This window comes from Mauremys mutica, chromosome 13 (genome assembly GCF_020497125.1).
Source record: "Mauremys mutica isolate MM-2020 ecotype Southern chromosome 13, ASM2049712v1, whole genome shotgun sequence".
NCBI lineage: Eukaryota > Metazoa > Chordata > Testudines > Geoemydidae > Mauremys > Mauremys mutica.
The window spans coordinates 12,241,402-12,258,847 of NC_059084.1; positions in this window are offsets into that span (position 1 = coordinate 12,241,402).

The window sequence follows — 17,446 nt, forward strand, 5'->3', positions numbered from 1 at the left end:
CCATATGGGGATGATACACCAGTACAAGCATCTTTGTATCATAACTGCATCCCCAGTAGAGGGGTTGTGGCATTTTCACTAGATCAGGATAATTAAAGTGATACAATTGTTGTGCATAGACAAGGCCTTACAGACCCATTTGAAAATGTGCTCAATATTTAAAACAATCAGCAAACTAGTCCCGAAACCATGGTATTAGGAAGAGCTTAGTGTGACTTAATTACTAGCAAAAGTGTTTCACAAGCAGCCAGTTTGCATATAGCATGAACATGATGTGAGCAACTTACTCTTCTATGGAAGGGCTCAGAGGAGGTCGATATCACTTCGGTATGAAAAATGGAGACATTATGTGTTGTTGACACAGAATTCCATACTGATTCTAAGAGATTCTCTTTCAAAGAGAGAGTGATTCCAACCTGATTTTAACAGATGGATGATGGCAAAATAAGCCATGCTGCTAATAAAAGGGGATTTATGGTCCTGGAGTTTTTTAAAAACAGAAAGAAGGTCAGGAAGAAAGATCACATTGTAAAAGGAAAGCTTAGTGAATAAAGAGGAGACATTTTGGCCACCTCCTAGGGAGTTCTGATCATGACCACTCAGCAACCTCCCTAGGTGGTGGTTAAAACGTCTTGTTTCTATTCACTAGCTCAGGAGTGCTTTCCTTCCATAATAGCTGAGCTTATGAATCCCTCTCCTCCTGCCCCTGGTCACATGCCTGCTTTTCAGATATATTATCTACAAGCAAAAATTCTGGAATCACAGATCAACCAGAAGGAAAATTCCCTAGTTACGTTTTTTCCTCCTTAGCAAAGCTGCTATTGGGGAAATGCAACTGAACTCTTCAGAAGCCAGGAGAACTGATACCGAATTTGGAGGGGGGAAAGGAAAGGTTTACAGGCTGTCTCTCTGGTTTCAGGAGTGTGCATGTTCAAAATGCCTGGGCTTTTCCTGGTAAGAGCTGTAATTCAGGGATAGGACAATACAGCTTATTTGTAACTGCCAGCTTTTCCAACACTGAAAATACTCATCTTATAATGATTGTGTGTACTGTCTAGACTTGATTCAGGAAAGCACTGAAAGTTAAAAGTGCTTATGTATTATACTGAGCAGGAATGCTTTCCAGAATTGGTAGCTACATTTATATCACCACAACACACAAATCTATATTATACATGTTTTAGTTTTATTATTTTATAAAAGTGTGAACTGATACAGTATTTTCTAATGGCTCTCAAAATGCTTTACAATGGTTGATATTTTTATTCTTATTCTATTGACATGGAAACAGGCACAGAGTCTAAGGGCCAAATTTCCAAAGGTGTTTGGGTGCCTAAAGATGCAGCTAGGCACCTAGTGGGAATGCCCCTGTGCTTATCTGCCATTGATTTCATGGGAGTTGCACACACAGGCACTTGTAAATATCCCACTAGTCACCTAGACACTGCTTTAGGTGCCTTAAGACCTTTTGCAAATATGGCCTTAAGGGACTTACCTTAAGCCTCTCAGTGGGCCAGTGGCAAAACCAGAAACAATCTAAAGCTTCTTCATTGCCAATCCTATTGTGACCTTCCTATACACTCACATGCACATTATCTATTTAAACAGGTGTGGATAAACTACAGCCTGCAGGCTGGAAGTCGCAGCATGGCCCCACTCCGGCTCCTATGCACTCCAATGGCCCCCTCCGGTGCTCCAATGGGAGCTGCAGGGGCGGTGCCTGCGGACGGGGCAGCGTGCAGACCCGCCTAGCTGCACCTTCACATAGGAGCTGGAGAAGGGACATGCCACTGCTTCCGGGAGCCGCTTGAGGTAAGCGCCACTGGGAGCCTGCACCCCATAGTCTCTCCCCACACCCCAACTCCCTGCCCCATCCCTGATCCCCCTCCTTCCCTCCAAACCCCTTGATCCCAGCCTGGAGCACCCTCCTGCACCCTAAACCTCTCATCTCCAGCCCCACCCCAGAGCCTGCACCCCCCTTGCCGGAGCCCTCCCAGCCCCTACACCAGAGCCCCCTGCCACACCCTGAACTCCTCATTTCTGGCCCCATCCTGGAGCCCGCACCCCCAACCAGAGGTCTCATCCCCTCCCGCACTCCAATGCGGATTTTGTGTGCATTCATGGCTCGCCATACAATTTATATTCCCAGATGTGGCCCTCGGGCCAAAAAGTTTGCCCACCCCTGCATTTAAGCGTACTTTTATGGTGAAAATACACGTGCTTCAAACATGCTGTATAAATTATGCAATCATGCTGTCAGTGCTCTAAATTGCATCCAGTGGGTGCATTTAAAAATGTCTACTGGTTAGACAGGTATAACCAGTTCTAGCATTACTTCCCCTCCCCTTCCCCACACACTTCAAATGCAAATCTCTCTCAAATGAGGAGGAGAAGAAAACAGTCAGTTTAAGTTTGACCACTGAAATTGTATTTCAACAGGGTTATAAGCTATGTCTGCTTGTGGTACCATAAACCATTCCCTGGGTGCCATGGAAAAGGAATGTTTATGTTCCTTTGTGATGTTTGCTCTTGTAGGAATGAGCCCATTGGCGGGAATTTTCGGACATGTATACAAGATCTGCAATATGCCATCTGATTTGTAATAAATGAGAGGAAAGTCCTGACATATACATATTTGTACTCATTAGTCTGCTCTTTAGTATAGATGTCAGATTTTCTAGAGCAAGGTTTCTAGTAATGCTGTCATCGGCCTAGCACACTCCTTATATAAAGACAAGGCACTAAAGCACATGTGCATATGCCTAGGACATCACTGTTGAGCAAAAAAGACTTTGCACTTGTCTTTCAGAAAAATACAATGATCAGACAAAATGCTATTGCTTTTAAAGCTGTCATTCCTGTTAGTGTTCTACTGTAAAAATCACTGTCAGTCAGATCCCTTCATATCAACATTGTTTTCATTAATAGACTACTGAAAACATAGTAGAAAATTTCAATTAAAAACATATCTGGGTGTATAAAAATGCTTGGGTCATTGTGCAAGCAGAAGGAGCAGCCATATATGCAAATATTTCACCACATATACAATACAGATCCAACAGAGGGCACCAGTGCATATACATGAACTAGTCCATGACAATACACACACAGAGCATGGGAGTTTGAAAAGCACCCAGCACTCGGCTTCCACTGAATTCAGAGAGTGGTAAAAAACGCCCAGTGGGAGCAGAGTTAGGCCAAAGCTGACTCTTATGAAAACGTCACCCTTAAAGATATATGCATATGAAATGAAAAAAAAAAGAGTAGCACTCATGTAGCACAGTTGAAAAATAAAGTCACAAAAGATCAGGAAATGCAATAATTCAGATTGCAACAGCACCGCTATCTCAGTCACTCGGCACCACGTTTGCTTTGTGAAATACATGTTAGGACATAAACTTGCATAATCAACAAGAGAAAGAAAATGTTACACATGCACAAGGTTAACTCTACAGCACTGCTCTCAGAAACTCATTTCACATCCATGACCTTAGCTCTGGTGTCTGGGGCCCTGAGTGGGTGTAGAGATCCATCAGTACACATCTCATTGCAGGATCAGAGCTTTTGCTAGTGTTACTGAGCAGCCAGCCTGGATCAGAACCAGAAAATGCACCAAGAAAAAGCAGCATTGACATTTTCCTGACATCCAGCTAGTGAAAGGAAGAAGCAACACCAGAAATCACAGGAGAATTTCCAGCCTAGCTTTGCTGATACGAGGTTCAGAAATATTGAAAAAGCTCCAGAGAAGGATGTCAGCATTTGGGTGCTGTATTCGAATTGAACCCAAACACAAACATTTCCAGCTGTCTCCAGAGATCAGCAAAGAGAAGCTATTTCCGGAGTTACAGATGCTTCTGATTGTAAAGATGATCTGATAAGTAAGATTTGGAGAACTCAACCAGCAGTTATTCCTATGGCTATGCCCTGCTCTGTAACTTGACCATCTTCCCCTATGCAAATCCTTTCTTATCAAGAGCTTTGCTGTTTTTCAAGTTTTTCTGCTGCTTAGTTAGGGCCCAAGATAGACAACACCTGCATATGGGCTCAGCTGCTATGTGAAAGCTATGGAAGGTCATGGATCTGTATTCCACACCCTTCTCAGCTATTCAGCAGTAAACTCAGACAGGCAAAGGAATCATTTTGCCCTGGGCCACCAGAAATACAGAAACCTCTGGTCCAGCGTATCATTCTCTAGTCCCACAACTTGCCATAAATTGGACTGTCTGCTAGACAGTGCTGCTGAACCCCACTCACTGATGCTCAGAGTTGCTCCTCCCACAAGCAACTCTTCCTGGGGAGTTTGGTGGGTTCTGGGTTTGCCCTAGGTGAGCAATGATCCTGCTAAGCCATAGCTCTAAGGCAGATGTTACTTATTCTATCCCACAGGGACAGGACCTAGCACTAGTCCCAGGATACTTACCTCATCTGTTCCCCCTCCCCCAAACCACATCCTTAGTTCTAGAGTCTTAGGTCCTGATTTTATAAACATTTAGCTCCATAAGTGGTCTTTACTCGTGTAAGCAGGCCTACTGCACGATGTAATCAAATGGACTGCATGCATGAAAAAGGGTTTGCAGGATCAAGCGTTTGTTGAGCACACAAATACATAGACTCAATGCACACAATGGTTTTATGGAATTTTTGCACTCAAGCCCATCAAATAGGGTGGTATGGAGCCACTCAAAACTGATTTGCCAGTTTCAAGATGGCATTATGCAAAGACAAAGCATGGTTAAGAAAGCAATGTCAAATCGGGATCATGCCTCTTGATGTTTGTACGTATTATACCATCAACAAACGTTCAATATTTCTTGTCTCTTTTCTTCCTGTTTGAAAGGGGGAATTGGATTTGTCCAAGACTCCAAGGAAACAGGTAAAAGGTGTTCCTGGAAACATTTACAGCATCACCTATAGGCCTGATGAATGCAGAATTAGTAAACGGAGAAAAGGATCAATCCTCTTAGCCACATATTAGCTCTGATTAATATCAGTTTTAACATGTGACTGCAACTCAGTAGTATTAAGCTTTTTGGACAGCCCCTGGATATTAAATTTCATATAGGCATGTCTTCTCTGAGGTCCTTTCCACATCAATAACAGATTATCCCATCTAACATAACAGTCCTTGTGTAGGGCATGAAATAAACCAGAGTGCACCACTAAAAAATAGTTGCTTTCTCATCCTCCATTCGCCTCCCCTCCTCACTGATGCTTTCTTTGGCATGACCAGTGGATATATCCAATTCTTTAATTGAAAGAAATACAGCTGAACTTTCTTCTGCTGGAAATGTGCCAGAGGCTACATCATATGCAACGTCAAAGAATATTGGAAATAATATAGACCTCTGACATTTGTGTTTAATGACTTTGTGCGCCCAAAGGGGGGCTGTTTGGAATCGGAATTTGTCACTGCTGTGAGGAGATAGTCTTCAGTGGCTGGGGCCTTAAGGGTTACTGCAAAGAGATATTAATAAAGCTATGTTTAAACATGTCACTGGAATGTTTTGTTTTAATCACCTCTAATTCTTTGCACAACCATGTCCAGGAGGATTCAGTAAGAGATTTCTCAAATTGAGAAATAGCAGAGTGAGTAAAAAATAATACTCCTGAGGTAGCAACAGGACCCTTGCTCAAAACATCTTGCAAGCGAGCCGAGAAGAGCTAAAATGTAACACCATCGTTTATTAAACACAGTTTAGGTTCAACTCTCCCAGCCACCACCCAGACACACAGGATGACTATTAGCTCCTGCCAAGGAAATTAAAATAACTAAGTTTTTAGTTATATAAATAAGAAGAGAATAAGGAAGTTGTGGATGGAAAGGAGATTAAAGAGGATCTAGGTATGGCCCAAAAATGAAATGAATCCTGTGCCTTGGTTTTCAATAAGAATGGCAATATGGAACATGGGCAGCATGGCTGATAGAAATGAGTGTATAGAAATGGAAATTACCACATCTGAGGGGGGAGAAAAAACTTGAAGAGTTTAATGTGCTTAAACTGGGGGAACTTGGATAATTTACATCCCCGAATACAGAAGGAACTGGCATATGAGTTTGCTAGTCCACTAGCAAGGATTTTTAATAAAATTTATCTATCTAGTCAGAGCTAGACTGAATATGACTGGAGAATAGTTAATGTGCCTATATTTAAGAGTGATACTGGCAATTACAAATCAATTAGACTGACCTTAGTAGTATACAAGGCTTTAGAACAAATTGTGAAGGAAAGAATAATTAGATTCATGGAGGTGAACAGTAAAGGGGATATAATGCAACATGGGTTTGCCAAAGGTAGATCGTGCCAGACTTACCTGATTTCCTTCTTTGACAAAATAACTGCTTTTTTTTAAGATAAGGAAAATGCAATATATCTAATACACTGGGACTTGAGTAAAACTTTTAACATGGTACCCCATGCAAAATTGTTAAATTAGAGAAAATGGGGATTAGCACAATAATTGTATAGTGTATAAGGCAATGTGTTGTGCTGAAAAGTGAACTATCAGACTGGATGGAGGTTGCGAGTAGAGTTCTCCAGGATCGGTCTTGGGACCAATATTACTCAATAGTTTTATTAATGACATTGACATAAAAAGTAGCTGTGCGCTAATGAAATTTGCTGATGATACAAAGTTGGGAGGTATCATCAATATATAAGGGGATCGGAATATTATACCAGAAGATTTGAATGACCTTGAAGACTGGAATAACAGAAGTGGGATGAAACTCCATTAGTACAAACTGCAAGATCATGCACTTAGTATCTACTTAGAATTTCTGCTACTAGCTGGGGGCTCATCAGTTGGACGTGACAGAGGGAGAGAGAGACCTGGTTGTGTAAGTTGATCACATGACGACTATGAGCCTCCCATGTGATGCTAAGATGCACCAGCAAGGCATTTCTAGGAGAAACACAGAAGTATTAATGCCACTGTACAAGGCAATGGTAAAACTTCATTAGGAATACTGTGTACAGTTCTGGTCACCCATGTGTTCAAAAGAAATTAATTCAAACCAGAACAGATGCAGAGAAGAGTTACTAGGATGATCGGGGGAAAGGAGGACCCACCTTACAGGAAGAGACTGGAGGAGTTTAGCTTAGCAAAAAGAAAGTTGAGGGGGATGTGATTGCTCTCTGTAAATACATTTAGGGGGAAAACACCAGGGAGAGTGAAGAGCTATTTAAGCATAAGGACCATGTTGGCACAAGAACAAATAGATATAAACTGTCGGGGTTGCTTGTGAAGAGAGAGGGTAGGGCTCAACAAAACTGAGGCTCACATACAGTTTGCATTCTATTTTCCTAAAAGCTCATGCTTCCAGGTTTCAGCTGGCCACCTCTAGTGGTCAGGAAGGGATTCGCCTCACCCACAATGTCTTCTGGGAGGGAGGTTAGTCTCTTTCCTCTGAAGCATCAGATATAGCCACGGCTGGAGATGGGACACTGGACAGGGTGGTCCAGTGCTCTGAGATGGCATTAAGCAATCTCACAAGTGCTTAGCTGGCTAGTTCTTATTCACATGCTCAGGGTCCAACTGATCTCCATATGTGGGTTGGGAATGAATTTCTCCCCAGGTCAGATTGGCAGTGAGCTTGGAGTCCACCCCCTCCCCCCAATCTTCCTCTGCAGCAAGTGGTCTTTGCTATTACAGGGGCTCCAAGCATTCGTGGGCCTTGGTCCCTCCTATTTTCTCCCAGTGGCATATCATAATCCAGTTTCCTGCAGGCATGGGCGGCGGGTAGAATAGGCCAGGGCGGCCCCATGTAAAGCGTTTTCAAATGTGATTTGATTCTTGCAGCACATTTCTGTTCTCATTGTCATTGATTTTAATGTCAGTATTTATGTAGGAATGGTTTTCAAGCTCTCTGGTCCTTACTTGTTCAAGGAGGAAGTGGAGACTTTTTTTTAAGAAATTATTGAAATTTTTTTTTTTAAAAACCTTAGGTTTATGCAATTCTGAAATTTTTCAAAACATCTTTCACTTTTTCAAAAAGTTGGCAATTTTAAAATTTTAATTAAAAATATTGAAAAAGATTATCTAAACCTTTCATTTGCCAAAAAACTGTGTCTTAGGTCAATGTAAAATGGTGATAACCAGTTTGATATTTTCCACTTTTTTTTTTTAAGTGGAAAAATTGACAATATTGATGATTTTCCCATGAAAATTGTGTTTTTTTAAAAAAAGCATTTGATTAAATCTTTTGAAAAAAATTAACACACTTCTAATTGCCTGAAGTGTTTTTGCTGCACACTTTTCAAAAGTAAACAAAGGGGGAACTGACCAGACACTAAACACTGACATCATCACAGATGGCCCAGTTTGACCCTGCAATCTGCACTGACATTTCCCAAAGATGCATTCCGAAGCTACAACAATTATCCTTAAAATGAAGAAATGTGGCGGCAGTTAGGGCTTCATCCACGCACAAAAGTTGTACCATTTTAATTATACTGCTATAGTTAATGCAGCACAACTCCCCTAGCATGGCTGGAGTTACAGCAGCATAACGTGCTTACATCAATATACCTTATTCCTTTGGGTAATAAGGTGTATGGCAGCTTTACACCAGTATAACTACATCCACACTAGGAGATGTTCGGATATAATAAAATCAGTAAAGGAAAGAAAAATCACCCGACTAACCTAGTTATACCAGTATAAAAACCTGTGTGTGGATGCAGGTATGTCCACAGAAGAATTCTTCCATCAGCCTAGCTACAACCTGTCATGGGGAGGATTAATACAGCAATGATAAAAACCCTTCCATTGCTGTAGGAAGTAGTATAACTGCAGCTGTGTTGCTGTAGCACTTGTAACATAGACATACCTGCATCTACAGTGGGGGCTAAGTCAACCTAACTACCGTAACCTCACGCGGGGCATGAATTTTGTGAGAGATGTGCCTAGGTCAACCTACGTTTTAGGTGTAGACAAGGCCTCAGAAAACCATTTGGGATGACTTTCACCCTGGAGATGACGACTTAAAAAGGCCCTTTATATTACACTTAAGCCACCTATGAGGACTATTGAGCTTGGCGTGCGCAGATGCAGTGGTTGGGAACCCTGTGTGAAGGAGGACTGTGGAGGAGCAGTACCCCATATATTCCATCTTATATGCAGGAAAGGTGCAGCACTACAGCCCTGTAGCCTGTAGGTAGGTTTTGAGGTTGAAGCCCATTCCCCAGACTACAGTCCGCTGCCCACTCAATACCTGCTTCCTTGGGCTTTGTACAGAGAGTGGTAAATTGCACCCTTGATCAATAAGGAGACTTCACATTTTGTTCACAGGAGGTTGGAGCTCTAGCTCTGCAGAGGCACATATATGGCCATAGCTAAGTTACCCTTCATCTTTAATCAAGTTTGAAATGTGGGTTTAACAGAGATGTGCCTGAGAATGACATCTGAAGGGAAATGTGCCACTGATGCTCTCAAATGTACATTTACAAGGACAGAAATCCATTTGTCTGAAAACTACAAAAAGTTTGCTGAAAATCTGTGCCTTGCTGTAGCAGCATTTATAGCTCAGGAATGAAGAACCGCACGCACACGGACACACACACTTTCTTTCAGTGTCTGCTTTTTTGTCTGCTGCTAATACCAGTTGGGTGTGGCAAGGAAGAGACCTGTCTGAGATAGGGATAGGATTACAAGAGAGTCAGACAACACAACACTATTAACTCTTTAGTGTCTGAACACACTAAAATAAAAACTGTGGTATTTGTTTCACTCCAGACAACATATTTAAAAAAAAACAAACAGAAATCGGGGGTTGGGATGACCATTTTTTAGCTTTCAAAAATGAGAGCAATGCATTCTGTTGCTGAAGGGGGAACACTCAAGAATCTATAGTAACAAGATCAATAAAGGAGCCACAGTTTTCTATTCTTAATCTTTTTTTCCAGGCTCTTAAGGGCATCTTTAAAAGAGTCACTCACAAACATGTTAACTGATGTATAAGTTGATCTGATTTATTTTGGTACATTTAATTGATGTATTGAGTTACCGCTCTTCTTTTGCATTTCAAGTGCCTCTTACCTGCATATATTGTGGTAGCTTTGCACCTACTTCTCCCCTTGATAGATGGAGGTACTTCACTTGATACCAAGGGGCATTTTGCAATATGAACTGACAGCAGCGCATGGCCAGGTAATAGAAACCCTTGCTGACTTGCCCTTCCCACCCCAAGCAGGTTAAGCATCCGTGACAAATCCATCTTTTCCAATGAACGTTTGGAATGGAATTCTGCGGCGGAGGGGGATGATGTTCCGGGAAATATGGACTCGCGATTTCCTCTCTAGTCCCTTCAAAATTTCATTACTAACCTCCGTATCTGCATATTGATTTGAAAGGGTTAAATATCAACAGCAAATGAGCAGGTGAAATCATGAGATTTCACCAACATTGATTCAGAGTCTAAACCTTATCCCTGATTCAACCTCAAAGCAAAACCTTCCCTTAAACCTAATCCAGATCCTGATCTGAGCACCTGCTAGATTCATCACTGCTCTAACAAAGGCTACATCTTCACTGCCAAAAAGAGAGTTCTTACAGGGAGAGCTCATTTGAGTTAGATCTCTCGCTGTAAAATCCTAACAGAGACAGGTGGTTTTTTACCTTCATGTAGCTAGTCCAGGTCAACAATATGGGCTTACCTCGACTAGCTACATTGAGCTAGAAATTACAGTGCCTTATAGCCACGAGGAATTTACAGCAAGGTGGCTAACTCAAGTCTATTGGCTTCAGTGGAGTTACCCAACTTCAGAGGAGTTACACTAGAGATAAACTTGGCTCAAGGTCTGCCAGTCGGCTAGGGCAAGTCCGTAAAGGGTTTAAAAACCTGCATAGGACCATTTTCAACTGGATCCTGATATGACTGGGAACGTGTAATAGTGTCACAGGATACTGCAGCACCTTAAAATTAGAGAGACGAATTTGAGGGTGGGGGTGATGTGCTCCAACTTGCTTGAACATGTAGGAAGCCTAGCCGCTACATTCTGTGCAAGCTGAAGCCCCTGGGAGCTGGAACCTGGGGAAGCCACAGAAAAGGGCGGTAGAGGAGTCAGGGAAAGAATTCTAAAATCATTCTTATTTTGCAGTGCATCTTCACTGCTCCCTGATGCTGTAAATAACTGAAGGTGAATATACTTAATCGTATGGAACACACACACACACACCACACACACACACCACTGTTCTGAGCCCCAGCTTATTCCAGTTCTGGTCTCTTGCCCTTCCCAAGTACAGTCCCAGTCCCATTACCTTTAAACCAAGATATCCCCAGGACCCCAAATCTTGATCTCTGGCCTTGTCCACTGTAATACTCCTCATGCAGCATACACAGCCTTATGGTTCAAGCCTTGCGGCAGGGCAGCACCAAGCGCGGAGGACAGCTTGGTGACAAGGATAGCAGTGGACAGGGGCAGCGGCTGTGCCCAAGGGACAGCTCAATTTAAAAGATAAAAATCTACAGCTTATGCTTGAGATCACTGCAGCGGCATCCGGCAGCATGAAGAGCCACGTTGTTGCTTTTCCTATACATAGTTTAGGCAACTGATTAACAAGCGTGGCTAGAACATAAATATCCAGGTTGGGAATGTTGTAAGTGATGGGTGAGCCACTTCACAAAATAAAAGCCAGTCTCACTCTTGACCCAAAATTCTGATTCTACCCCCACCACACACACACACACAGCGCAACTCCTGAATTTCCCACAATCCCAGATCTAAGTACTCCCAAGCTTTGGGGAAGTTCCAGTCCAAACACTGTAGCTCAGATCTCTATCTCAATCATTTTTAAATTGCAAATATATCCTGGGACTGGAAGCAACCCCCCCCCACCCCCGCAATGAAAGTTGTTGCCAGGGAACCACTTAGCTGACCTGAAGCAGGTGTGAGAAATCTCACCACACAACCTGCTTTTAAAGACTGGGAGGCCAGTTTTGCAGGTCTTAATAGTTTGGACAAGGAGCCAAACTTCTGGGGGCCCAGCCAAACGCCAAAGCTTTATGGTATCTCCCGCCACTAATCAGGACACCATTCTACTGCTTCAATACAGAACCCATGGGAGAAATTTGGGAAAGTTACAATTGTGTTTTAGTACGGTCGGAGGAATTTCATGGGGAACATTTGCTATTTTTCACTTCAACCCAATACAAAAAGTGGAGCCTCACAAGCACGGTGGGCTGAAGTCACTAAGAAGAATTCTAAAGCAGCAAATGGCTCTCTCTCTCTTTCCCCTACATTGGCTGCTAAGTTGGCCTTAGAAATCCAGCTAGTTCAGGAGGAGAGGCCAAAAGAGCAGCTCTTCATTACACAAGCTCAAGTTAAAAATAAAAAATCTCAGCACTAGAACAGCCATATAATGGCATAATCACAAATACCACAACCCGGACTCTGCATGAACACAACACATTTAAAGTAGAAGTGGCAAAGTGCTTTACAAACTTAGGCTATGTTTACACTTGAAGCTAGGGATGGGATTCCCAGCTCGCACAGACCTACTCACACTAGCTCTCACTGAAATACCGCATAGTGTAGCCACGGTAGCTCGCGCAGTGGCACTGGCCAGTCGCCCTGACTACGGACCCAGAGCGTCCAGGCAGGTTTGTACATGGCAGCTAACCTGCGCTGCTGCCCATACTACTGCAGCGACACTACTATTCTTGGTGCTTATCGAGAACTAGTGTGACTAGGCTATGCAAGCTGGGAATCACACCTCTAGCTCCAATGGTAGACATAGCTATAAAGTAACCCCCTTTATACAGATGTGTGAATTGAGACACAGGGTGGCTAATCAGCTCGTCCAAGGTTACATAGCAAGTCAGCAACAGAATCAGAAATCAGTCCCTGGTTTCCGTACCCTGAATAGCTTGCTTTAACCACTAGAATGATTTGCTCCCCTTGGAAGTTACCTTTCAAATGGGCTCATTCATATCTAGGTATTGTAAGTGTTGTGTCTTTTGCTCTTTACACAACAAAATCAAGGTGGAGAAAACCCTATGCACACAATTAGGTCTCAAATAACGGTGTTTAGTACATATACACAAATATACAAGGCCCAGCTCTGGTGCTCTGGCTGGCTGGTTTCCGGCAGCTTCTAAAACACAGAACGTGGTGAGCACCACTAGATGGCTCAAACAATTTAAATGGATACTACCCAGTTCCTCCTGGGTTTATTAAGTCTGTTCACCTACCTGCTAGCCCTGCCTCCCCTAACAGAAATCCAGAGCAATAATACAGTAAATGTTTCTTTGCTCTTTTTCCCCTTGTGTTAACTTTAGTTCTTCAAAACCAATTTTTGGAAAGAAACGGGGCTAAAATTTTCATTTGTTTCGAAGTGCCCTTCTGTGGGTACCCAGCTAGCCATGCCAATCCATGATGCGTGCACTGTGGGCTGTGATTCCGCATGCCTAGATGCGCGTGAGTAACTTACACCCAGACAAGGAAGACAGAGCTGGTCAGGGAAAAAAATATTGTGCAAAGTAATTCAAAAAAATTGAACTAGCTCTACAGTGGGTCAAAAAACAAGAGAAATTTCAACATTTTTCAAATTTGATTAAAAAAATTTCAAACGGGTTTACTGAGGCAGGTTGCAACTAAACCAGGTATGCTCAATAGATGCATGCATGTTGCAAAATTTGGATTCAAGTGTCTAACTTCTGTTACTGAGAATAACATTGCAGATATATTTATACACATGCATCCACCCTAACCACACTATGGCAGGTTTATTTTAAAGTAGGGTGCTTCTTTTGTATTTATTTATTAATTAAACCACTTGTTTTTTTAATAGAAGCTACTATAGGGGAATGTAAGACTAGCAGGATGCTAGAGACTAACAGAATTTCATGGTGTTCAGAACCTGGAAGGCTCAGGCCACGTACACCTAATTGTTAAATCCTATTAATGTGAGAGATGCAAGCAGGATCTGGCCTGTAACTGGTAAATACCATTTTATAGTTGAAGTGCACGGATAATCATAGAAGTGTAGGGCTAGAAGGGACCCCAAGAAGTCATCAAGTATACTGAAGCAGGACCAAGTAAACCTAGACCATTCCTGACAGCAGATGTTTGTACAACCAGTGCTTTAAAAACCTCCAATGATGAGGATTCCCCACTCCTCACCTCCTGGAAGCCTATAATGAAACCTTCACAATTGTCCCACCACAGCAACATAGGAAAGATGAGCATTTTAAATGAGAGAATGTTTATATTAGAACAGTGGTCACACCAATATCAGTAAAAAGAACAGGAGTACTTGTGGCACCTTAGAGACTAAAATTTATTTGAGCATAAGCTTTCATGGGCTACAGCCCACTTCTTCAGTGGAAGTTATGAACAAAAAGTTAAAGATTCATTTACATGACTCTAAATAAATGTCTAAGAGATACACCTACCATGTCTTCATATCTGCCGTGTGAGCTACAGTTTCTGTTTGTATTAAGGTTTCATTTAGTTCTCAAATCATCAGTTATATAGAATTGCTACTGTCTTCTATCTGACTAGGAAGCAATAGCTGGATCTGCAAAGAATTTCTTAAATCACTCTGCTCTCAAGTGGTAGGGAGGAAAGCCAACTTAAAGATGTGGCTGCACATCAGGGACTTGTTTTCTAAAATCAGCATAAATAAGTCTATTAAGGGACTAATCCCACTGAAGTTATGGGACTACCCACGTGAGTAAAGGATTAAACAGTAAATTTTGGCCCTCTGGTGGTAACTTTTCAGAAAGTGGCATGGTGCTGTTCTCATTGCTGTTTGAAGCTCTTGTAGTTTGGGGGAGGAAGGGGGTAGGATAGAAGATTTTTCTCTTGCTTGCAAAGCAATAAATGAAAGTTCCCCTGAAGTGCCTTCTGCCAAACCATTCCGTGCTTCCCACCCACGAATGTTGCAGATGAGTTTCAGCAGCTCTGAGCTCCATCTCCAGCAGTTGAGGAACTCTCTCAATTTTATGCAGAATGAGAGCCATAAATCAGTTTAAACCTGAAGCAATCTCAGTGTTTCCTATGGGCCTAGTATCCATATAGATAATACATGGATATTTATTTCATTATACTCCTGAGGCTTAATCATGCAAGGTGTTGAGCACCCTCAACTCTCATTAAAGTCAGTTGAATTTGAGGATGCTCAGTCCCTCAAGAAAGAATGTAAGTACCTTGCAGGATTGGGCCCTATCTTTGAAATCAGGTAAGGAAATAGTACAACAACATATTTTAATCCTGCCCTGAAGAGTTTTACTGAACCCCCTCCGCACCCTGACCCCTTAAAATGCATCTCAACATATTGGTGATTTTCCCAGGTCTTGTTTTAATTATCTAAGTCAAGCTGAAAAGTTTTTGGAATTCCTTTTTGTGGAACACTCTGTACGTGGGGGGGCCTCAACTGGATATCATGAGTTATGCAACCAAGAGCTAAAGTTATTGTTTTCAGAACGAAATTGCATGAATCTCATTAAACACATAGTTGATCAGGATGTCTCTAAAACACCATTTGGATCCAACCCTATTGTCCTAGGAAGGACCGCTTGCCCTCATTTCTGACTGAGTCTTAAGCCAAACTATTGTTTAGGATTTAATTAGTTTCATATTGGGTTGTAGTATGTTGAAACTGACATCCTCCTTAAGACACATTTAAATGTTTGGGTATTTTTTTAAACCGGAAGAGGGCAGCAATTTTCCTAACAAGAACAAAAACACAGAACATTGGTTGAACAGGTTTGACAAGATACAAACAATCCAAATGGCATGAGACTCACAGCAATGCAGTCTGGAAATGGGAGCGGGGAGGGAAGAAAAAGATTTCTCATTGGTTAACAGGCCATTCAAATGGCAGGTGTTTAAATACTTCAGGCTTTCTTGGCCAGTTGGCTGAAGAGAAGTTTAACATCTGTTATCAGTTTATATCTTTTATCAGGGGATCACAGTCCACATTATTAAATGGATAGATAATTTAATAGGTTATTTCTCCCCCCTCCCTGTGATTTACAATCCCAAGTGAAACTGGTACTGGAGGTTCTCTCGCTTTAGCAGACCAATCAACCTTCACTCAAGATCAGACACGGAGGGTGTCATTTTTACCTCCTGTTGAGTGACCTGTTAGTGATTGTGTAATTCTCCCACACTGCCCTTACTGCTCTTGTCCTCTGTTTACACCATTTTCACTAGTGTCTCCTCACAAACAAATAATCTATTGGCAAAAGAAGCTTGTTCACTAGCATTAGAGATCATGAGCTTAACCAAGGAAGAAAGAGCATGGCCATCTGAACTTTACATTTCCCTTGTAGCATCATTGCTTCCTGGTGAAAGGAAGAGGAAAGGTTCATTTCCCAATTGGCAGGCTGCGTTCATGGTTGCTGAGCTGCACAACTTTTAGTAACAGGCCAAGACCCCCGTCACCGCTAACCGCCCATTCACAGTAGACACTCCAGGATGAGGAGCTGAGATGATCTATAGCAAATCTCTTTAGTCTTACTTTTTAACCTCTGGCTCCCTGCAGAACTGAAACCCATGAATTTGCAGGAAATGGCTGTGCACATCTGTCTTCATCTACTTGCCCCGATTACTAAGGGAGGCAGGTTCCCTTCTCACCATCCTACAGTCTCATCAGTTTGATACACCCAAATATAACAAAGTCACTATCAGGTGGCTGAAGATTATAATGTTGGTGAAAGTAGTTATGGGAATAAGGAAGCAGTACATTTGCTGCTTTTGGTATTCTCCTAAAGCATAATTACCCCCTGCATTATTCTGTTCTACGGTACAACTGACACCATCTCTAAATTTGGTATTACAAGTCATTATTTACCCACAGGAGAAAAGCAAGAATATTTAGAATGATGGACAAAAATTTGCAATGTGCCCGGCGGGCAGAAGCTCTGTCCTTTAAGCTTAGAAAAAGATATCTCATCTTTAAATGGAATTTGTGAGTCATTTCTGGATTCTAAACTGCTCTTTTACTCACTATTTTCTCTCCTTGCCAGTCGGGGGGCAATCTGTCTGAGGCTCAATACTAATGTGACATACTCAGAAGGCCTCGGACTGATATAAAGCCTATTTGTTAGATGCCCCAGCCAGGGCCACCTGGATTCAACATGGTTATCTTAACAGGCGTTCGTTGCTTAGAGTGATCCAGAGAGGGTGAAAGATCATTTGATTGACATTTGCTCTTTGATAGACTGTTTTGCTACTGCTGCTGAAAGATATGATGGGCTCGAAAAGATTTACTGCAGGGATGGCAGACTGAATTGGGCTGTAAGTTTTCCACATTTTACATGTGTTGAAGAAATCAGTGATAAAGGTGATAGTCCACGAGCTGAGATTTCTGACTCTCCAGTCTAACTATGCACACGCAAATATGATCTAATGAATGCTCACCTTAGTATCACAGATGATAAAAATCAGGAGAAAGGAAGAAGGGGCTGACCCACTTGCTAAACATCTGCTACAAT